Source organism: Miscanthus floridulus, chromosome 9 (assembly GCF_019320115.1).
Source record: "Miscanthus floridulus cultivar M001 chromosome 9, ASM1932011v1, whole genome shotgun sequence".
Lineage (NCBI taxonomy): Eukaryota > Viridiplantae > Streptophyta > Magnoliopsida > Poales > Poaceae > Miscanthus > Miscanthus floridulus.
Window position 1 is genome coordinate 7,618,327 of NC_089588.1, and position 25,264 is coordinate 7,643,590.

Genomic DNA, 25,264 nt, shown 5'->3' on the forward strand with positions numbered 1-25,264 from the left:
GCGGACGCAGAAGCCGCCGCCACCGCCGCTTCTCTCTGAAACTCTGGGCCTGCTCTGCCTTGCTCCTCAAACTCTGTTCCTGATTTCCGTTTCAACTTGTTTGGTACAGGATAGGATCTAGTTTGAATTCGAACTTTCGTTTTAGATTCAAAAAACAAGAGGGAGAACGAGAAAGACAAGGATAAACGGGCCTATGGGGCTTGTCAGTTCGAATTTGAACCCCCGCCGTAAAAAAAAAAAAAAAAAACAAGAGAAAACTTCGGCGGTATCCTCACAGACTGCCCATCTCCAACAGATTAGCCAAAAGGAATATCTAAATTTAGTGATTTTTATATTTTTGTAAATTGAATCCCTCCTTCGAAAAATAGACTACTCTGACAGACTATCTAAATTGAGACTCTATATTTAAAATTGCCACGTCACCAAAATTTTCCTCTTCCTATCCATCCCAATCCCGTCCGCTCTCTTTTCGGATCATCGCAGGCGCCGCCTCGAACTCAAGTTCCGCAGCAGGGGCCGGCCGCCTGGAACTCCATCCCGATGCCATCCGCTGGTTGTCGGCTGCCCAAGCATCATCAACGCTCACGTCCACCAGGCCACAAGGGGTAGAGTCACTCAACCATCAGGGTACGCAGGGGCCGGCCATTGCCGGCCACACATCTTGAAGGGCATCACGGCAGCCTGCTGGTGGCTGCTCTAGTCGTGTAGGAGGTTTGCGTAATTTGGCCATAATTTTGTAATTTGACACAGATAATTATCTCGGTTGATTAGAGAATTTGTCCCTCTACCCTACAGCTCAAGGTGTAACAACGATGGATTTCGAAGATGAATTCTATGATACAATGTTCAATGAAGTGCTCAAGTCATCATCTTGGGACGATGAGGATGATTTATATGTTGTTGCTGCACACATAGTACCAGAGGCTAATGACAAGCAACCATATCACCGAGGTTCTATTGACGGACATCGCGTATTGAATCGTGATAGGCAGTCCGAACACTCCAGACTTTTTTCAAAACTATTTCTCAGATGATCCTACGTATGGGGCGAACTATTTTAGGTGGAGGTTTGTACTTTCCCCTCATAGTATGAAATTTCTTTTGTACATACGTGCAGGTGTGGCTAATTAATTAGTTTTATGCCATAGATTTCGAATGAGGCGTCATGTGTGTGTTCGTATAATGAATGCTGTTGAGGAGCATGATGACTAATTTGTGCAGAAGAGGAATGCAGCCGGTACCCTAGGACTATCTTGTTTGCAAAAGGTGGTGGCAGCATTTCGGATGATAGCTTATGGTGTAGCGGCTGATGCTACGGATGACTATGTTCGTATTGGCGAGAGTACCGCTCTAGAAAGTTTGAGAAAGTTCGTCATAGCTGTTGTTCAAGTATTTGGACCTGAGTACATGAGATTGCCTAATGAACAGGATACGGCTAGATTACTCGCAATTGGTGAGAGCAGAGGTTTCCCGGGAATGCTTGGTTCCATAGATTGCATGCATTGAACTTGGAAAAATTGCCCTATTTCATGGCATGGTATGTACCGAGGGCATAAAAAGGGGCCTACAATTATACTAGAAGCAGTTGCCTCTAAAGATCTTTGGTTTTGGCATGCATTCTTTGGGATGCCACGCTCGCACAATAATATCAATGTTCTTCGAAGATCTCTTATATTTGCAAGGATTGCTGAAGGTGACGGTCCACAGGTTAATTACAGCGTCAATGTGAATTATTATACAATGGGTTATTACCTCGCAGATGACATATATCCGTCTTGGGCCACGTTCGTGAAGACCATGCCGAGTGCTGCACTGAAAACACTCGAAAAAAACACTCGGCAAAATAGGGGGTTTGCCGAGTGTAAAAAAAAAATACTCGGCAAAGAGCCGGTTTGCCGAGTGTCAAAAAAAAAACACTCGGCAAAGAAATAAAATATTTTTTCTGGAAAAGAAGAAGAAGAAAAAAATTAAAAAAACCTTTGCCGAGTGCTAGATCTACAACACTCGGCAAAGAAATATAAAATCTTTTTTCTGAAAAAAGGAGAAGAAAAAAAATAAAAAAACCCTTTGACGAGTGCTAGATCTGCAACACTCGGCAAAGAAATATAAAATCTTTTTTTTCTGAAAAAAAGGAGAAGAAAAAAAATAAAAAAAAACCTTTGCTGAGTGCTAGATCTACGACACTCGGCAAATTTTTTTTCTGGAAATAAAAGCCGCAGCACGCCGCGCGCCCCTCCCTCCCTCTCCTCCTAGCTCCCCTCTCCCTCCTCTGCCTCCGTCACCCCGCACGCCGCGCGCCCCTCCCTCCCTCTCCTCCCAGCTCCCCTCTCCGTCCTCCTCCTCCGGTGCCCTCCCCTCCTCCCTCTCCGGCGCCCCCCTCCTCCTCCCTCTCCGGCGTGCCCCCCCTCCTCCTCCTGGATCCGACGCGGCCCCGCCCTCCTCCCTCTCCGGCGCGGGGAGGCTGGATCCAGTGGCGGCGGTGGTGGGCCAGCGCCAGTGCGAGTGGGGTGGCCGGATTCGGCGGCGCCCTTTCTTCCTCCGGTGGCACCCTCTCTTCTCTCTCCCTCTGGTGGTGGTGCGGCACGGGGAGGCTGGATCCGGTGGCGGCGGTGGCGGGCCAGCGCCGGTGCGAGCGGGGTGGCCGGATTTGGCGGCGCCCTTTCTTCCTCCGGCGGCACCCTCTCTTCTCTCTCCCTCCGGTGGTGGCGCGGCGCGGGGAGGCTGGATCCGGTGGTGGCGGTGGCGGGCCAGCGCCGGTGCGAGCGGGGCGGCCGGATCCGGCGGCGCCTTTTCTTCCTCCGGTGGCTGATGCTTTTTTTTTCAAAAAATGTTTGCCGAGTGTTTTTTGGGCACTCGGCAAAGTCTTCGCTGAGTGCCCGACGAAAAACACTCGGCAAAACAGCGTTTGCCGATAAATCGTTTGCCGAGTGTCGTTTGCCGAGTGTAACACTCGGCAAACAGTTTGCCGAGTGTTTTGGGGTTTTGCCGAGTGCCCTGTATCCGGCAGTGAGACACAGCATGAAGGTAAAAGGTTGCGACAAATCGTCAATCGGTAATTCTACATTTGCTTTTTTTTGAGGGAAGGTATTTCTACATTTGTTGATGGGCATCTATTTACAATAGGCGTTGGACTGTCAGCCAGCAATTCGACGTTGGTCCGTCAGTCGGCGCGATGGCCTAGCCATTGCGGCCCCTCGAGCAACAAGTGTAACAAGGCCCAGTCCATCAACAGCATAAAAACACTTGCCGCCGCCGACCCTCTCTTTCCCACGTCATTTGCCGCGCCGGCCGCCAAAACATGCGTATAGCCTCTTCCCAGGCGCTAGCCACCAAATTTGCTCGTGCACACTCAAGTCTAATTATGTTTTGGGAAACTGTTGATATTCTATCACTGGACACCTTGGTATATTTTTTTGAAGCTAACATTCAACAAATAGATTGGTCTATATTACCGAATTTGCTTCACTTCAATACTCTTTGATAAACAAAACTATTGGCCAAAAATTTAGCCTGTGAAGAGGTAGAACCTGATTGTGAATTACTCAAAAAGAGGCATCAAGTACTCTTTGATTATGCTCCAAAACCCCTGATAAAATTCCAGAGGAAAACCACCAGGGCATGGTGCTTTACTAGTTTCCATTTGAAATATTGCATTTCTCACCTCTTGCTTCGTAAATGTTGATGTTAACAACTCATTTTCCAGCTCAGACCCTTGAGGGATATCAACTAGCCAAGCTTCATCCATGGTCACATGGTTAGTACTTGGTGGTCCAAATAAATTTGATGGTGACCCCAAATGGTAAAGTCACCCCAAAAAAATGTATTTGCTTGGTGGTTAGTAACACCCAGTAAAGTAAAATGTATTTACTTGGCGATTAGTCACCTCCAAGAAATATTGAATTTCCTTGACTGCTGGCAGTGGCGAAGGGTGAAGTACAATTTCGCGCGCGGGGGATTTACATGAGGACATAGTCAACGTGTATTAAAAGACAGTACTGTGTTATTTTTAGGCCATGATGTTGAACAAGCAAAGAACAAAAAAAACTGCTTCTATGTACTTTTGAACAACTATCGGGTCTTAAAAGTAACTTCCATGAGAGTTCAATTTTTTTTTGGAGAAATATAAAATAGTAAAGATATGTGGTAACATCTTTTTGGTTGCAAATTAGGCACTTACCTTTTTCGATTATCGTGGTCTTCCAATGATTTACCACAAACTGAATAACAAAGTATAGTAGAAAGCAAAAGACTCAGTGGTTGGAAAGGGAAACACCTGTATGTCAGGAGTAGACTGGTGCTGATTGACTCGGTTCTGTCCAGCCTTCCTATGTTTATGGTTTTATTCTTTGAAATTACTAAGAGTGTTTTGAAGAAAATAGATATCAGATATCAAGATTATTTTTTTTGGCAAAACGACCAATAGAAGAAGAAACATAAACTAGTACTCCGTAAGATATTGTGTTGTAATAAGGTGGTCTGATTTCTCTTGTTGGAGGAAGAAGCTAGATTGTTCTTTCCATTATCTCTTATAACTAAAAAGACTAAAAGTAAAACTATTTTTGGTGCGATTTTTTTTAGGGTCGCTCCTCCCTTCCGGCCATGCGATACCCCGCACGATAGAAAAAGAAACTGTCATCCCTGCGATCCCCACCTGCTTTGAAGGAAACAAATCGATCACCTAAGGCCACATGCATGAAAGGAAACAATAATCATGCATGGAAGGAAACAATTGGCAAAGATCAAGCAAGACTCCTCCGTTCCGGCCATGCGATACCCTGCGCGATAGAAAAAGAAACTGCCATCCCTGCGATCCCCGCCTGCTTTGAAGGAAACAAATCGATCACCTGAGGCCACATGCATGGAAGGAAACAATAATCATGCATGGAAGGAAACAATTGGCAAAGATCAAGCAAGATGACTCAACGAGGTTGTCCCTTAATTTTAGTGTTTCCAGCATGCAGACCTGAAATTAAAAAGTGGCTGCTCCTTGAGAACATCAGTGGTGCCAAATAAAAGATGTGCACGTTATACATGGTGAGACTGGTGAACCTTCTGTAATTTTCTAAACGAATATTCTCACCATTCGTATATAGGTCCATTCCCCTGTGTTTCTTCGTGCTCCAATTAACATATAAAATGAAAGTATTGTTGTGTTCATCACGACTTTCAGTTGACTACTCCCATTAGCATATACTTCTTCTGCCCCAAAATATAAGTCGTTATGGGATGTGTGCAGGTCAAACTTTCTCAACTTTGACTAGGTTTATAAAAAATACGTGCAACATTTAACAATCAATTGGTCGACTCCTGAGGCCACATGCATGTAAAAAATACCTGTATTATAATTGGTCGAAGTTAAAAAAAAGTTGACTTCTCGGAAAGCGAGAATGAATTCTATTTTGGGACAGAGGGAGTATATGAAAGCAGTGTTGAAAATATTTTAACAATCAAGTTCGTCTTTGTCTGATTGGTAAGCTTAGACATCATAATGGCATCAAAAATTTTGACTCTCATGAACACCCTCATGGATCAGTGCAAAGCATCCCAATCCTACGGCATACACAAATGGCAACCTTAAAGACCATCTTAGACGTTCTGGCATTAGAGTATATACGTGCAGACACATAGTCATGGTGGTGCAAGTGAGCTGCCAGCAGAAGTCGAGAGTTAGGGGTGTTTAGATCCCAGGACTAAACTTTAGTCCCTATCGTATTGAATTTTTAGATATCAATTAGGAGGACTAAACGTGAGCTAATTATAAAACTAATTACATAAGTTGTGGCTAATTCGCTTGCCAGCGCCATGTACAGGATGGTATGGAGATGTGGTGGAACTTATTCGTGGATTTGTTGGCGCACAAAAGAAATGGATATCGGAAATCTCTTCCTGCCAGTATAAAAAATGATCTTAGCCGCATCTTGGAAAGATCTACACAGTAGAGTTTGTGAGCCTACGACGCCATACTCTATGTGACTGTGTAAATTTCACGAACTTAACTTTTGGATTAAATGTCACTTTAACATCGGTTATATACTTTTACAGTATTGTTATCTTATCGTGCGATCCGTGTGTTTTTAGTATAAAAGTTTAGCTGTCCCGTAGCAACGCACGGGCACGAACCTATTTACATATATACTCGAACCTATGTGTACATGATTATATGGAGATGCAGTGGAACTTATTCATGGATTTATTGGTGCATGAAAGAAATGGATATCGTAGAATTCTTTCTGCCGATATAAAATATTATCTTAGCCGTATCACGAAAAAGTCTATACAGTAGAGTTTGTGAGCCTGCGACGTCGCGCTCTCCATGACTGTGTTAATTTCACGAACTTTGCTTTTTGAATTAAATGTCACTTTGACGTCGGTATTTAATTTAACAGTATTGTTATCTTATCGTGCGATCCGTGTGTTTTTAGTATAAAAGATTTAGTTATCCCATAGCAACGTACGGGCACGCTACCTAGTCTATAAAGATAAATTAGACAAAAACCTTAGATCGCTATTGTCCATGGATAATTCGGTATATAAGTTCAGTAATGTCCAAAGATCCAAATTGGCATGCTGGTTAATTAAGTAATCCAATTCACATCACATTAAAAAAAATCCAGTACATTTACCTATGGGTAATCCATATCTATTGACACATCCATATTAGTCATAACTGTGGCCTCCAGGGTGATCTCAGAAGGAAAATAATACCCCGGATTGGCAAAAAAATAAGGGAAAATATCACGGAGCATGACATCAGAATGAATTGCATGAACGCAGACCTTGACCTTGACACGGATGGAAACCACGACATGAAGGCAGCAAACCTTGACATGGATGTAGACCAGGACATGGACGCAGACCAGCATGATTCCAGCTAGGGGCTCCATGAAGTCCGCGAAATCCACGAAATTGAAGAAGTTCGGATGGAACCTTGCTGGCGCTTCCTAAAGTTGCTTGGTCTGTGGTAGACGCGATTGAACTCGGCCGTTGTCAGAAGCCACACGGTGGTCAAGAACTCTCCGCCATTGCTGAGCTGCCTTGCATGGGACTCCCTGCTGCAGTGATGTCCCGCGTAGCACAGCATCTCCACCCACACCCCAAAAACCATCCGCAGTAGCTTGTCTGGCATCTCCCATTCTTCCATGTGTAGCAGCTCGTCGGCGAGTTTTGCTCCAAGGTCAGTCACTTGGCTTTCAACATTGGTGGTGGCACTGCGGCGGCGGCGTCTGTCCCATGCTATGCCTATGAACCACTGCCAGTAATTCCGTTCACGCAACACTTTCCTGGCCTGGAGATGCAGTGTGGACCGAACTGGGGATGGCAGCATGTAGGGGCATTCCACAAGGAGGAACATCATGTAGTTGGAGACGGCCTTGGTTGCCTCGACAAGGGAAAGGGACGGCGGCCCTGCTTGATCTCTTTCACCTTCACCACCATATGTAGATTTTGAGCACATGAGGAACCTGTCGGTCGCAAGATGCCAGGCAAGGATGCTTTGGTCGAAATTGGTGCCCGTGACCGGCTCCAAGAAGCTGACTCCACCAAATCGCTTCAGCGCGCACTGACCACGGTAGCTCATCAGCACGCCTTCCTCGCCTTCACATTTTTCCACCATCCTCTGTATCTCCTCCAGCACCAGCTCCTTAGCACCCGTCGGAATCATGCTCCTGCCGTCTCTCCAGAAGGAAAATATTTTGCTCCCAAGACCACCACAACCGTGGAGACGACGACGACGACCCCTCATATATTTTGCAATGGATTCTCGGCGACGACTTGCTTCATCATCATCATCACTTGTAATTGTTTCGTCACCGGTGTAGGAGCAGGAGCCCAGCAAGTTAAACTGGCCGATGGAGTCAGACCATCTTCTTGCTTGTGCTATCCTGACATACCGCCGAAGAGACACACGCAGGCTGTGCAGACATCCCCACACCGATGGAGTCAGACCATCTTCTTGCACTGCATCTCTTAGCAAGGCACATGTCCATGTTGACCCCATTGCCCTCAACACCGATGCTGCCTCCAGAATGAAAGCTCCAGTTACCAGTATGTAGGTGACTGCTGCATCAACTCTGTTGTAGCCGTCTTTGCCAGTGCTGAACTCAAACAGAAAGAATGCCATGGCAGTTCCAAGCAAGGAAATGGCATGGAAGCAACGTCCATACCACGTGTGGATCACCGCTGCCTTGGTGTAGAAGATGTCATACATCAAGGAGAGTTGCATCTCGAACAGCTGGAATGTCTTGCGATGATGATGGAAATACTCCATGGCTCTCGTCTGAAACTTGGACGGCAAAATCTTGTCATCCACAAACTGACCCATGCAGATGTAAAGCAGGTCATGAGCACCCTGCAGAACCGACTCATCATCCAACGACTGCCCGTTTGCAAGGTTAATAATAGTGTCGTCGTCGTCGGGCACGGGCCTCTTCTTCGTTGGTTTCCACCACACCAGGAGACCACCTGCTAAGCCCAGGCAGAAATGCGCCCGGTTTCGGTTGTCTGTCATCGCCGTCGCCGTCGGATGGCGGTGTTGCCTGGGGCAGCAGCTGGTGGTGCACCAGCACTTCCGGATGTAGTTTTTCAAATGGGCCAGGCCCGATGGGCCGACACGGGCACGGCCCTAAAAAGCACGGCACTAGCCCGGCCCGGCCCGCTAGGCATCGTGCCCGTGCCTGGCACGGCCCGCAGCCGTGCCCGTGCCTGGGCCGCACATTCGGCCCATGGGCCAGCACGAGGCACGGCACGAAAAAAAGGCATGGCCCGGCATCGGCACGGCTTCGAGCCATCATGGCCGTTGGATCCCCCAACCCTTGCGATTCTAGCCGTTGGGGTGGGGGTGTATATAAGCAGCGTCGTCGGCCGGCTCCCCCTAGCACCCTAAACCCTAAATCATTCTCGCCCTCCCCTGCCGCGCTCTCCTCTCGCTCTCTCTAGCTCTCCTCCCCGATTCCGACGGCGCGGGACGACTCCGACGGGCGACGGTGACCCACCGCCGTCCCCACCTCTTCTTCTCGCCCTACGGCAGCTCCGGGGCTCCGAAGATGCAGGTAAGAGCACTCATCTTCTTCTTCTTCTCGCCCTCCGGCAGCTCCGGCACGGAAGATGCTTTCTCTTCCTGATCTTTTTCTTCTTCTTTCTTCAGATCCGCTGATTCGCAGCTGCTCCGAGCTCCGTCTACGTCGCCGGCGTCGTTGAGGTAAGAATCTGCAGTAAACCCTAACCCTAACCGTTCTTGTCCTTTCTTTAGTTCTTGATCTTGACCGTCTTCTTCTTCTTGTTCTTGAATCTTGATCTAATGATCTACTTCTTCTTGCTCATGTGCACTTGTGCAGCCATTTGAGGCCAGTGGCGATGCCTGCCCGGCCCCCCTCTGAAGAGACAGTCGAGGTTGCCTTGTCTGCGTACCATGAGGAGTCCGAGAGGTTGCGCGAGCTCCCTGGAGAAGACAAAGATGACGACATGGGCGACGAGGAGGTAGAAGAGCTCTTCGGCCGTGGATATGGAGGTGGAGCCGGTGATCCGATCGACGTTGAAGGTGGTGATGGAGCAAAGGACCAAGGCGGCGAACAAGATGAGAACGCCGACGACCAGGTATCACGTCCCTGTACCTCTGATGTGTGGCTTGACTTCAAGAAGCTGTTCAAGATGGGTCCCAAAGGTAAGAAGGTCAGGTATGGCGCTGTCTGCATCCATTGCAAAAAGCAGTATTCTGGTAGATCTGCAATTGGCACTGGCCACCTCCGTCGTCACATGGATAAATGTGCTGTTAGGTGAGAGAAAACTAGGAGCTTTAGTCAGTCTTAGATCTCTTTTAATCCTGATGGTTCTATGCGTAATTGGGATTACTGTCCTATGCGTGCTCGTACTGAACTTTGTCGATTGCTTTCTAGGGTAGATGTTCCTATAAGCTTTGGTGAATCTGCTGCATTTGAGGAATACATCTATAATGCTCATAATCCTAAGTTTCAGGATGTCTCTACACAAACCACCACTAGAGACTTAGCCAAAATGTTTTCTGATAGAAAGGCTAAGCTTGTTGAGCTACTTGCTTCTGATTCTGTTAATTGTGTGTGCATAACCTCTGATATATGGCCTGGCAAAGCCAAAGAGGACTACCTTAGTATTGTTGCTCATTACATAAACCCTGATTGGCAACTAGAGAAGAGGGTGCTTGGGCTTGTGCTTATTGATTGTTCCCATAATGGATAGAACATTGATGATAGAGTTGCATCTGTTCTTGGTGATTATGGTGTTGCTGAAAAAGTGTTTGTTGTTACTTTGGACAATGCTTCATCTAATGTTTCTGCCATGCAAAAACTTAGACCTGTTTTGTCTAAATATCTTGGTCTTGAGGTACCTGTAGAGGATCCAAGACATCCTGAACCTGAATCTGCTGTTAGTACTATGTTCTTGCATCAGCGTTGTGCATGCCATATAATCAACCTGATTGTCTAGGAGGCACTTAATTATCTTAAACCTTTGATTGAAGTTTTTAGAACTGCAATATCATTTTTAAACTCATCTAATCAGAGGATTGTAGCATACAAAAGACTTTGCATTGCAGCGGGTGTTAGGCCTAGAAAGTTTCAGTTGGACATGGATGTAAGGTGGAACTCTACATATCTAATGCTTAAGACTTTGCTTCCTCACAAAGATCCTTTCACTACTTTCATACATGCCAATTATCCTAGAGGTGAGAATAGTGAGTTGCTTCTAACTGAAGAACATTGGGCTGTTGCTGAAAAAGTATTTGTGTTTCTTGAACTGTTCTATGATGCTACTGTTGCATTGTCTGGTGTTTACTATCCTACATCTCCACTTATGCTTCATTATCTGGTTAAGATTGCTATACACCTAAACAATTATAGTAATGACATTCACCTGAGAAATGTGATTCAACCTATGATAGACAAATATAATAAATATTGGAGGGACATACCTTTGCTCTATTCTTTTGCATTCATCTTGGAGCCTAGAGCTAAAATGAAGGGTTTTACAAAAGTGCTGAGGAAGTTGATGAACCTTACCAGTACAGATTACAGTGCTTACCAGGTTGGCACTAGAGCTAGGCTTACTGATGTTTTCAATAAGTATGAGGAGAAATATGGAGCTATTAGATTGAGGAGGACTGTCCCTCAAAACCTGTCTGGTAAGAAAAGGTCTGCTTGGGATGAAATTTATGATGATGATACACCTAGTCCTTCTGGTGGGGATACTTCACTGCTGCATTCCTCTCTTAATCTGTCTAGAGATACATTTGCTACTGCTTTGCTGCATGCTGCTACTTCTACAGTTTCTAATGCTTCTGAACTTGTCTCATACTTGGATTGTGACACTGTTAGCCAGTTGGATGATTCATTTGACATCTTGAAATGGTGGCATGAGCACAAACTGACATATCTAGTGCTGTCCATCATGGCTAAAGATGTTTTAACTGTTCCTGTGTCTACCATATCTTCAGAATCTACGTTTAGTATGACTGGTAGGATCATCGATGAGCGGCGGAGGAGGCTGAAGCCGGAGACGGTGGAGTGGCTCACCTGCGTCAAGGACTGGGAGTTGGCGGAGGCAAGGCTGCAGCACAATGTGGAGGACCCGGAGCTGGAGGAAACATTTGAAGAGCTTTATCTTGATTAGTGCCCCGGCCGCCAAGGTAAATCACAACCCTAACTTCCTCTTCTTCTTTTGCTAACTGATTAGTGCTCCTAATGCTAACTCTATTCTTCTTTTGCAGCTGGCCAGCTGGGAGCTTGAACTTGAAGCTTGAAGCATATCTTTATTAGTTTAGTCTTTACAATTAGCTTGAACTTGGCTCTGTAATATGAGAACTTGGACTTGGACAATGATGTAAGAACATTGAACTTTAATGGAGCTAGGCTATACTCTTTTCCTGACTAGGGTTTCTCACAAGGGTGAGTTTTACCTAGCAGGTTTTTAATGAGGCAGCCATTGCACATGCTCCAAATATATTCTTATTTTCTTAACTCTGTGTGTTTGCTGTGTTTTCCTGACTAGTTGAGTTGTGCACTTGTGCTGATGAACTTGGGTTAAAAATGTGTCAGTACCTGGGCCACTGGCGTGCCACCGTGCCTGCTGACACGGCACGGCACGGTTTCCCCTCCATAGTGCCGTGCCTGGGCTGCCACTTAGGCACGGTGGCACTAACAGGCACGGCACGGCGGGCCGCCGTGCCGCATAGTGCCGTGCCTCGCCGTGCCGTGCCGATGCCGTGCCCGTGCCGTGCCGGGCCGGGCGGCCCATTTGGAAAAGATTACTTCCGGAGGCTGCAAACAGTGGGTCCCAGGGTAATCCCTGTAATCTTGGTTGATAGAAACACCGTCGAGGTACCTTCTTATGATCTCCAGCCTGGAGAAACTGAGTGCCCACACTCTCTCCGCGTTCTTCAGCACACCCACGGTGAACATCAGGACGGCAGGGGCCACCAGCGGCCCGCGGCTGCCGATGTACTTGTAGAGGACATAGCCTGCTCCGAGCGCCTGCACGGCGAAGGTGAGCAGGTGGCGCAGCCAGAGCTGGCTGTCCTCCATGGCGTAGGCGGTGATGGTGTCCTGGACTCCTGGCCACCCAGATGCATGAGGAGGAACGGCGCCCAGAACGCCATGAGCTGCTGGTGCTCGCCTGCCTTGCCACCGATGGACATGTGGCCGAGGGTGTACGTCGCCGTGTACTCGGCCAGCAGGTACATGAGCCAAAGGAGGGTCCTCAGAACGCGGGAGATGCTGCGCCGGCGCATCCACGCGAAGCTGAGCAGCAACACCTGCAGCGCGAAGCTGACGAGGACCAGGATCTGGATCTCCCATTCGTTCCACAGGCGCAACACTCCGGCCATGGCCATCGCTTGCTTGCTGGAAATGAAACAAGTATACTTCTATAAATATCTTTACTATATTCTTATAAAACCTAAAAGAAAATTAAAAAGGATATATATAGACACTAGATTATTTGTTTTTAGCATGACTGCATGAATGCATGATCCACAGCTTGCTTGTTGAAACTAACGAATTTTCTGTTTCTTATTTAGTTATTAGTTATTACAAGATGGAAGAAACGCAGGAAAAAAAAGAAAGGGTAAGAATATAGCTCACCTCAACGACAGAAGACACGAGGTATAAATGTTCACTACTTCACTCCCATTGCAGAAACTTCAGCAACTAGCGTGGGACTCCTGCTAGTAGCAGCTTCGCATCCTTGAAGATAGCCGCATGCAGGAACACTTGAATGTTTGGGTTGGTGCTTCGTCTTCCGAGAGAACCGCCAAATCAAAAGACAGAGGAATCAGGTTCCTTACTTCGTGCTACCGCAAGGACAAGGGTGCTATCCTCTTTTTGAAATATATATACACGAAAGGCACTAGATTTAATTTTATATGTTGCTTTGCACCCAGGCAAAGTATAGTTCTGGATAGCTATACGGGCCTGATTGTTTACCTTCCACCTTATATATATGGCCATTAGAAACCTTGCTTCAAGGTAGATTCTTACATGTTTGGAGTTTTGTCTGGATCCACAGGTACCTCAACTATTGGCCTTACATGGGTATTCCATCTTTCTAGTCCCACTCTTCTCCAACAGAGGCTCTTCTTGGAGGCCATTTTACAAAAATCACACTTCGTTTGGAGGTGTTGGGGGCGCGATGGCTCGGTCCTGAAGGTTCCCTCCACGTAACAATAATCAAAGATTGTGTGATCAACTTTATGATTTCAGGAGACAAGCGGAAGCAGGCCCCATGACGGGAGTTCAGGTCGAACCAGGCCTTTGGAGGGACCAGGAGCCGCTGGCGAAGGCTTCCGCTGAAGGTACGCGTACGCGGATGGATGACGTCTTCGGGCGAAGGCCTGGGAGGCGGTGAAGGCAAGAAGAGGCTAGGGCAGAAACCTTCGTAAGAGAGAAAGAAGCTGCCCCATGGGCCTTAGTGGAGCTCCACAAAGGCCCACGGAGGACAGCAGTGCCCCAGGTCGGCTTGACAAAGGCCCACAAGGGAAGGGCGGTAATCAGAAGACATAAACAAGAGAGCCCCTAGGGGGAATCAGGGTAAAGGACTCTAGTGGAATATGCTTTGGGCTACCCAGGTGCAAAAGTGTAATCTGTAAATGTGACATGTCGCCCTATAAAAACAGAACCCGATCCCCGGGAATGAGAGAGATTGATTGGCTCGAAACCCTAAGAGAGCCATTGCATCGATAATGGTGTTCCCACATTCTTGATACTTTGGGCATCGCTGAAGGTCCCCATAGAAAAGTTAGAGCCAATTCCCCAACATTGACGCCCACCGTGCTAGGCCAAGCACAAACCCACTATGCCACCAAAAAGGCAAGCCTCCGCTCGAGTCTAAGGAGAAACGTCTACCCAGGGAAGGCCTGAACATACGACCTATAGCACATATGCTAGCGCCTCATAAGCCCAGGCTAATGTAGGGGAAACTATGCCAATAGATCAACCTTCCAGCGAAGGTAATCAGGTGAATTCTAATCTCACACCAGAGAAGGTGCTCCAACACCTATAGGCGGAGCTGCGACAAGCACAGCAAGAGACACATAGACTTGTCGCAACCTTCACCGCAAGTCAAAGAGCAATGATCATGTCCCACCAAGCATTGGAAATCCGACAGCAGCTAGCAATCCTGCAAGCAGAAATATAGAGTCTACAGCCAAACCCACCCCTTTCGAACAACTCAAATCAACCCTAGCCAGCAACCCAAAGCCAACCCAACCCTTCGCCAAGCCCCGCAAACCAGTTGACCTTCGGCACCCCCTTCAACCTTGCACCACCTCAAAGATCTATAGACAACAGGTCTCCACTATCAGATGGACTTCAGAGTTCTCCGTGGCCACCCTTTTACAAACCCATCTCCCTGCCAAAATTCAATGGTAAGACAGACCCATGGCAATTCATCATGAGATTTGAAGGAGCCATAGCTTCCGTAGGTGGAAATGACACAGTCTTGGCAAAATCCTTACTCAGCGCAGCAGAAGGCGACGCCCTTGCCTGGTACGCCATGCTAAGGGCAAAGTCAGTTTATCCCTGGGAAGACCTCCACGACAAGATCATGGCCAAGATCAAAGAGTTCTCAAGGGAATTCCTATCAGCCTCAGATCTCTTCCAGTGCAAGCAACAACAAGGAGAAACTCTGAGGGAGTATTATCAAAAATTTGTACACCTCAAAGCTCGAGCACCTAATGTACCTGAAGATGTAGCCATTGAAATAGCAATCAAAGGCCTCCGCATTGGGGCATTCGCTAGGCACCTCGTCAGTGAAAAGCCTCTGGCCATTGAACAGCTATACAATGAGTTTGAGAAGTACTGTAGATCCGACAGCGACCTCCGAAGAAGAATGGAAGAGCAAGGGCAGCACAAGCAAGGTCAACCTTAGCACAAACAACCCCCAGAGACAACAGGAATCAGAACCGGTCACAGTGGGGGTCTAACCAAAAAGTCTTCAACATAAACCACCAAGCAAATACCCAACAATCTCTGCAACCTCCGTAGGTTGATCCAAGCAGCAAGCCCCAAAATCAACAAGATAACGGAAGAGACAACCAAGCCAAAGCCTAGAGCAAGAGCGTGTCGACGGCAAAAAGTGACGTCCCGCCGCTGGCACACGAAGCCAGCCAAGAGAAACCACGTGAAGCAGATCCCAAGCTCTCCCCGGACTTAGGAGGACACCGGACCAGATGGTCGTGACCTAGGGCGTGCCAATCAATTTGACCATGCAATTAACAAGGAGACAAGATTGATCAGTAATTTAAGGTGAAATATGCCGGTGTTTGTCCAGACAATTCCAAATGTGTGGCTAAGTAGCCGATGCGATAAGGCTATTGATTAGAGAGTCGATATCCAAGATGTTCATGATGCATGGTAAGTAAAAACGAGCATATCGGCAATTATCAGTTACTCAATTGTATAGATCTGAACAGCCGATGATCATGAAAACATGCAAAAGGTGTAAAAAGTAGACGTGGAAGCATTCATATTCAATGAGAAACATACTAGATTTTAACCTAGACAAAAACAAGTAAATAGCCAATATATTCTCAATGTGCGGGTTATCGGCTAAAATAGCTGATTCTGGTGAAAGAAGACTTGCAACATGCAAACACTTTGACTATTAAACGTGGATAAATCCATATACCTATCAATCTAACCTATTATCTCTAACAGTGGGGTTCGAGCTGGACTGATGCAGCCATGATAAAGATAACAGATTAAACTTTTGAAGAATACGAATCTATATGCGCTTAACAGAATCATGAAAATATGTTGTGATCAATAAAGCACAGACGATCGGCTAAATAGACGATGCGGACATAGCATGTAGCCAGAGGCTATGTTTGACCATAAGCAAGACTTACTATTTAACGATTTTCAATCTATAGTGCTAATTGTGGCGGTCGAGCGGATCGATGGCAGCCATAAAAGTTGTTCTAGACCAGATTTTATTAACTAGCAAGCTTTACTTAGGGTTTAACGCATCCTGACCACATGCTACCTTCAATCAAGATTGGACCAAAATAGCTAAGCTAACCGAAACCATCGTCAAAGTGAGATGTAAACAGGGAGAAGCAACAAGACGGTGATGTAAAGAGATATAAAGCTGATCCGCTTCAATCTTAATCGGGCAAGGGATGATTTTGTTACAAATAGTAAGAATACTAGTTATAACAAGATCGATAACTAGCAACTCTATTAAAAACAACAAGGAAACCCTACCAATCTTAATAGATTTAGCCGATAACTAATCCGTATCAAAATTTGTATGAGATACGAGCCGAACAGATGCAACCGTATAAATTTTGATAAGAATCAAGGGTAACTTGCATCAGTAATTGTAAGAGATACGAGCCGGACCGATGTAACCTTACAATTAACTGACGATAACTAACTTTTACCAAGCTTGTAAGAGGTCAGACCTAACCGATGCAACCTTACAAACAAAATATAAGTCATGATGGATACTCACAGACAAATCAGAGGTCGAAATTAACCGTTGGCAGCCCTGCTTGCCGAAGAACTCGCCGAAATCTAATGGCTAAGTCTGTCTAAGTGAAGGGCATAGTGAAAACAAGCCAAAAACGGGCCACAGACGGGACAAAATGGGCTGTGGGTCCTGAGCCCACTGAGGTGGCCCACGTGGTCCAAGGGACCCACCCAAGGTGTCCCCACACGAAAAGTCCAAGGTTCGGTCCATATGGGGATGGTAAGTGGCATACCGAACGTTGACTCGCGGTACATGTAAATAACTTTCATACATCTCAATGGTTATACGAACTACCATCTGTATGCACCCATACTTTCTTTAGACATGCACGGTAACAATTGATATCTCCGGTGTTTCCTCATAACTTTTGTATAATTTGATGGTAAGTCCAATACCGTATCTTGCGCTATGGTACCTGAAAGTAATTTACGTACATGATAATGGTTATACGTGATATTGTCGGTGCATCCTAACAATGTTTTTATACGGTGACGGTAAGTATAATACCGAATGTTGACTCACGGTACATGTAAGTAACTTTAATACATGGGAACGGTTATGAGTACAACCGTCCGTATGCACCAATACCTACTTTAGAGACCTACGGTTACACCCTTTATCTCCGGTGCCGTCTAATAACCTTTATATAGAGGAATAGTAAGCCTGGTACCGTATCTTGCGCTACGAAAGTACCAAACATTACCTTGCTCAACAAATGATGTTATGTATCCATACCCGAGGTCAACCTCCAAGATTCCATCCGTCCATGAAAAACAATGACCTTTGTGCGTCTCCGGGGCAGAAACCAGCGTTTCTGAACAAAAACCTTGCAAAAGTAAGCTCGTTTGATTCTAATTTCCAAGCACGGTTGGTTGGATGGATGTCGAGGAATGGCTAGGACTCAAATCGAGCATGACGGATATGCCTGATGAGGTCACAGAAACGGGTCACGAGAGAATGACAAGATGACATCGGGATGAAAATGTCTCACACGAGGCGAAAATGGCTCGCGACGGGCTAAGTACGGGCCATGCAAGGCCAAAACAGGCCCAAACCAGGTGACAGGAGGTGCAAACGGGTGATGAGAGGCCCCAAGGCACGGTTGGAAATGCCTAAGTCAGTCTAAGTCAATGGCACGAAGAAAACGAGCCAAAACCGATGAAAATGGGCCAAAACAGGTAATGCGACGCGGAAACGAGCAAATCGGGCCACTAAACATGCATGAAAATGGCTAAGTCCGTCTAAGTGAAGGGCACGGTGAAAACAAGCCAAAAACGGCCAAAAAACGGGCCATGGACGGGACGGGATGGAACAGGCCGTGGGTCCTAAGCCCACCGAGGTGGCCCACAGCATCCACGGGACCCACCTAAGGTGTCCCCACATGAAAAGTCCAAGGTTCGGTCCATACGGGGATGGTAAGTGGCATACCGAACGTTGACTCGTGGGACATGTAAGTAACTTTCATACATCTCAACGGTTATACGAACTACCATTTGTATGCACCCATACCTTCTTTAGACATGCACGGTAACAATTGATATCTTTGGTGTTTCCTCATAACTTTTGTATAATTTGACGGTAAGTCCAATACCGTATCTTGCGCTACGGTACCTAAAAGTAATTTACGTACATGATAATGGTTATACGTGACATCGTCGGTGCATCCTAATAACATTTTTATACGATGACGATAAGTATAATACCGAATGTTGACTCATGGTACATGTAAGTAACTTTAATACATGGGAACGGTTATGAGTACAACCGTCCGTATGCACCAATACCTGCTTTAGAGACCTACGGTTACACCGTTTATCTCCGGTGCCGTCTAATAACCTTTATATAGAGGAACGGTAAGTCCGGTACCGCATCTTGCGCTGCGGAAGTACCAAACAATACCTTGCTCAACAAATGATGTTATGTATCCATACCCGAGGTCAGCCTCCAAGATTCCATCCATCCATGAAAAACAATGGCCTTTGTGCGTCTCCGGGGAGGAAACCAGCGTTTCTGAACAAAAACCTTGCAAAAGTAAGCTCGTTTGATTCTAATTTCCAAGCACGATTGATTGGATGGATGCCGAGGAATGGCTAGGACTCAAATCGAGCATGACGGATATGCCGATGAGGTCACAGAAATGGGTAACGAGAGAAGGACAAGATGACATCGGGACGAAAATGTCTCACGCGAGGCGAAAACGGCTCGGGATGGGCTAAGTACAGGCCATGCAAGGCCAAAACAATCCTAAACCAGGTGACATGAGGTGCAAATGGGTGATGAGAGGCGCCAAGGCTCAGTTGGAAATGCCTAAGTCGGTCTAAGTCAATGGCACGAAGAAAACAAGCCAAAACCGACGAAAACAGGCCAAAACAAGTAATGCGACGCGGAAACGAGTTAAATCGGGCCACTAAACATGCATGAAAATGGCTAAGTCCGTCTAAGTGAAGGGCACGGTGAAAACGAGCCAAAAACAACAAAAAACGGGCCACGGACGGGATGGAACGGGCCATGGGTCCTGAGCCCACCGAGGTGGCCCACGTGGTCCAAGGGACCCACCCAAGGTGTCCCCACATGAAAAGTCCAAGGTTCGGTCTATACGGGGATGGTAAGTGGCATACCGAACGTTGACTCGCGGTACATGTAAGTAACTTTCATACATCTCAACGGTTATACGAACTACCATCTGTATGCACCCATACCTTCTTTAGACATGCACGGTAACAATTGATATCACCGGTGTTTCCTCATAACTTTTGTATAATTTGATGGTAAGTCCAGTACCGTATCTTGCGCTATGGTACCTGAAAGTAATTTACGTACATGATAATGGTTATATGTGATATCATCGGTGCATCCTAATAATGTTTTTATACGGTGACGGTAAGTATAATACCGAATGTTGACTCACGGTACATGTAAGTAACTTTAACACATGGGAACGGTTATGAGTACAATCGTCCGTATGCACCAATACATGCTTTAGAGACCTACGGTTACACCCTTTATCTCTGGTGCCATCTAATAACCTTTATATAGACGAACGGTAAGTCTGGTACCGTATCTTGCGCTACGGAAGTACGAAACATTACCTTGCTCAACAAATGATGTTATGTATCCATACCCGAGGTCAGACTCCAAGATTCCATCCATCCATAAAAAACAACGACCCTTGTGCGTCTTCGGGGCGGAAACCAGCGTTTCTGAACAAAAACCTTGCAAAAGTAAGCTCGTTTGATTCTGATTTCCAAGCATGGTTGGTTGGATGGATGTCGAGGAATGGCTAGGACTCAAATCGAGCATGATGGATATGCCTGATGAAGTCAGGAAAATGGGTCACGAGAGAAGGACAAGATGACATCGGGACAAAAATGTCTCACGCGAGGCGAAAACAGCTCGCGACGGGCTAAGTACGGGCCATGCAAGGCCAAAACAGGCCCAAACCAGGTGACAGGAGGTGCAAATGGGTGATGAGAGGCCTACATGTAAGTAACTTTAATACATGGGAACGGTTATGAGTACAATCGTCCGTATGCACCAATACCTGCTTTAGAGACCTACGGTTACAACCTTTATCTCCGGTGCCGTCTAATAACCTTTATATAGAGGAACGGTAAGTCCGATACCATATCTTGCGCTGCGGAAGTACCAAACATTACCTTGCTCAACAAATGGTGTCATGTATCTATACCCGTGGTCAGCCTCCAAGATTCCGTCCATCCATGGAAAACAACGACCCTTGTGCGCCTCCGGGGCGGAAACCAGCGTTCCTGAGAAAAAACCTTGCAAAAGTAAGCTTGTTTGATTCTGATTTCCAAGCATGGTTGGTTGGATGGATGCCGAGGAATGGCTAGGACTCAAATCGAGCATGACGGATATGCCTGATGAGGTCATGGAAATGGGTCATGAGAGAAGGACAAGATGACATCGGGACAAAAATGTCTCACGCGAGGCAAAAACGGCTCGCGACGGGCTAAGTATGGGCCATGCAAGGCCAAAACAGGCCCAAACCAGGTGACAGGAGGTGCAAACAGGTGATGAGAGGCCCCAAGGCAAGGTTGGAAATGCCTAAGTCGGTCTAAGTCAATGGCACGAAGAAAACGAGACAAAGCCGACGAAAACGGGCCAAAACAGGTAATGCGATGCGGAAACGAATCAAATCGGGCCACTAAACATGCATGAAAATGGCTAAGTCCGTCTAAGTGAAGGGCATGGTGAAAACGAGCCAAAAATGGCCAAAAACAGGCCACGGATGGGATGGAACAGGCCGTGGGTCCCGAGCCCACCGAGGTGGCCCACGGGGTCCAAGGGACCCACCCAAGGTGCCCCACACGAAAAGTCCAAGGTTCGGTCCATATGGGGACAGTAAGTGGCATACCAAACATTGACTCGTGGTACATGTAAGTCACTTTCATACATCTCAACAGTTATACGAACTACCGTCTGTATGCACCCATACCTTCTTTAGACATGCACGGTAACAATTGATATCTCTGGTGTTTCCTCATAACTTTTGTATAATTTGATGGTAAGTCCAATACCGTATCTTGCGCTGCGGTACCTGAAAGTAATTTATGTACATGATAATGGTTATACGTGATATCGTCGGTGCATCCTAATAACATTTTTATATAGTGATGGTAAGTATAATACCGAATGTTGACTCATAGTACATGTAAGTAACTTTAATACATGGGAACAGTTATGAGTACAACCGTCCGTATGCACCAATACCTGCTTTAGAGACCTACGGTTACCCCGTTTATCTCCGGTGCCGTCTAATAACCTTTATATAGAGGAACGGTAAGTCCGGTACTGTATCTTGCGCTGCGGAAATACCAAACATTACCTTGCTCAACAAATGATGCTATGTATCTATACCCGAGGTCAGCCTCCAAGATTCCGTCCATCCATGAAAAACAATGACCCTTGTGCGCCTCCTGGGTGGAAACAAGCGTTTGTGAGCAAAAACCTTGCAAAAGTAAGCTCGTTTGATTCTGATTTCCAAGCACGGTTGGTTGGATGGATGCAAAGGAATGGCTACGACTCAAATCGAGCAAGACGGATATGCCTGATGAGTTCACGAAAATGGGTCACAAGAGTAGGACAAGATGACATCAGGACAAAAATGTCTCACACGAGGCAAAAACGGCTCGCAACGGGCTAAGTACGGGCCATGCAAGGCCAAAACAGGCCCAAACCAGGTGACAGGAGGTGCAAACAGGTGATGAGAGGCCTACATGTAAGTAACTTTAATACATGGGAACGGTTATGAGTACAATCGTCCGTATGCACCAATACCTGCTTTAGAGACCTACGGTTACAACCTTTATCTCCGGTGACGTCTAATAACCTTTATATAGAGGAACGGTAAGTCCGATACCGTATTTTGCGCTGTGGAAGTACCAAACATTACCTTGCTCAACAAAAGATGTTATGTATCTATACCCATGGTCAGCCTCCAAGATTCCGTCCATCCATGAAAAACAATGACCCTTGTGCGCCTCCAGGGCGGAAACCAGCGTTTCTGAGCAAAAACCTTGCAAAAGTAAGCTCGTTTGATTCTGATTTCCAAGCACAGTTGGTTGGATGGATGCCGAGGAATGGCTAGGACTCAAATCGAGCATGATAGATATGCCTGATGAGGTCATAGAAATGGGTCACGAGAGAAGAAAAAGATGACATCGGGACGAAAATGTCTCACGCGAGGTGAAAACAGCTCATGACGGGCTAAGTACGGGCCATGCAAGGCCAAAACAGGCCAAAACCAGGTGACAGGAGGTGCAAACGGGTGATGAGAGGCCCCAAGGCACGGTTTGGAAATGCCTAAGTCAGTCTATGTCAATGGCACGAAGAAAACGAGCCAAAACCGGTGAAAACGGGCCAAAACAGGTAATGCGACACGGAAATGAGTCAAATCGGGCCACTAAACATGTATGAAAATGGCTAAGTCCGTCTAAGTGAAGGGCACGGTGAAACGAGCCAAAAATGGGCAAAAAATGAGCCAAGGATGGGACAGAATGGGCCATGAGTCCCGAGCCCACCGAGGTGGCCCACGGGTTCCAAGGGACCCACCCAAGGTGTCCCAACACGAAAAGTCTAAGGCTCCGTCCATATGGGGACGGTAAGTGGCATAAAGAATGTTGACTCGCGGTACATGTAAGTAACTTTCATACATCGCAACGGTTATAAGAACTACCGTCTGTATGCACCCATACCTTCTTTAGACACGCAAGGTAACAATTGATATCTCCGGTGTTTCCTCATAACTTTTGTATAATTTGACGGTAAGTCCAGTACCGTATCTTGTGCAGCGGTACCTAAAAGTAATTTACGTACGTGATAACAGTTATACGTGATATCATCGGTGCATCCTAATAACGTTTTTATACGGTGACGGTAAGTATAATACTAAATGTTGACTCACGGTACATGTAAATAACTTTAATACATGGGAATGGTTATGAGTACAACTGTCCGTATGCACCAATACCTGCTTTAGAGATCTACCGTTACAACCTTTATCTCTGGTGCTGTCTAATAACCTTTATATAGAGGAACGGTAATTCCGGTACCGTATCTTCCGCTGCGGAAGTACCAAACATTAACTTGCTCAACAAATGATGTTATGTATCTATACCCGAGGTCAGCCTCCAAGATTCCATCCATCCTTGAAAAACAACGACCCTTGTGCATCTCCGGGGCGAAAACCAACGTTTCTGAACAAAAACCTTGCAAAAGTAAGCTCGTTTGATTCTAATTTCCAAGCACAGTTGATTGGATGGATGTCGAGGAATGGCTAGGACTCAAATCAAACATGATGGATATGCCGATGAGGTCATGGAAACGGGTAATGAGAGAAGGACAAGATGACATCAGGACGAAAATGTCTCACGCGAGGCAAAAATGGCTCGCAACGGGCTAAGTACGAGCCATGCAAGGCCAAAACAGGCCCAAACTAGGTGACAGGAGGTACAAATGGGTGATGAGAGGCCACAAGGCATGGTTGCAAATGCCTAAGTCGGTCTAAGTCAATGGCACGAAGAAAACGAGCCAAAACTGACGAAAACGGGCCAAAATAGGTATTGCGACGCGGAAACGAGTCAAATCGGGCCACTAAACATGGATGAAAATGGCTAAGTCAGTCCAAGTGAAGGGCACGGTGAAAACGAGCCAAAAACGGCCAAAAAACGGGCCACGGATGGGATGGAACGGCCCGTGGGTCCCGAGCCCACTGAGGTGGCCCACGAGGCCCAAGGGACCCACCCAAGAGGTCCCCACACAAAAAGTCCAAGGTCCGGTCCATACGGGGACTATAAGTGGCATACCGAATGTTGACCCACGGTACATGTAAGTAACTTTAATACATGGCAACGGTTATGAGGAAAACCATCCGTATGCACCAATACCTTCTTTAGAGACCTACGGTTACGACCATTTTCTCCGATGTTTACTCTTAACTATGATATAATGTGACGATAAGTATAGTACCGTATCTTGTAGTGGGGTACCAGAAAGTAATATGCATACATGCGAATGGTTAGGAGTACTACCATCGGTGCATTAGCATAACATTGTTATACAGGAGCGGTAAGTGGCATACCGAATGTTGACTCGTGGTACATGTGAGTAACTTTCATACATCTCAACGGTGATAGGAACTACCGTCTGTATGCACCCATACCTTCTTTAGACATGCACGGTAACACGTGATATCTCTAGTGTTTCCTCATAACTTTTGTATAATTTGACGGTAAGTCCAGTACCGTATCTTGAGCTGTGGTACCTGAAAATAATTTACGTACATGATAACGGTTATAAGTGATATCGTCGGTGCATCGTAATAACATTTTTATACGGCGATGGTAAGTATAATACCGAAAGTTGACTCGTGGGGCTACAATTTTGATATAAAAATTATTTTCATCCAATTGAATCTACCAAAAGTCACACAACGGTATATATGATAGAAACAAGACATCAAACATCATAGAGGTATATTCAACCGAAACTAGGGCTTCATTCCACGCTTCTTCCTTGGCACAGGCGAGAACATCAGGGCTCGTCTCACATCCTTTTGATAGCGTACCTCACCCGACCACTGAGATGTCGCGTCCAGAGGTTGAACTCATGACGGATGCGGCACTCTGTGCTGTAGTACCAGATGAGCCTGCGCTAGCTATTATCCCCGAAGCGCCTTCATTCCGCCCATGTGCAGACGTGGGGATCCTTGACGAGCAACTCCGGTGGGTCATCGCGGTGAGGAAGCCAG

The 25,264-nt window shown here is 46.4% G+C and overlaps 2 pseudogenes; one reads left to right on the forward strand and one right to left on the reverse strand.

Moving 5' to 3' along the window:
• Positions 1 to 812: 812 nt before the first annotated feature.
• Positions 813 to 1,506, forward strand: LOC136484244 (uncharacterized; annotated as a pseudogene).
• Positions 1,507 to 6,623: 5,117 nt separating this feature from the next.
• LOC136479161 (uncharacterized) lies at positions 6,624 to 13,240 on the reverse strand (annotated as a pseudogene).
• Between the last annotated feature and the right edge of the window lie 12,024 nt (positions 13,241 to 25,264).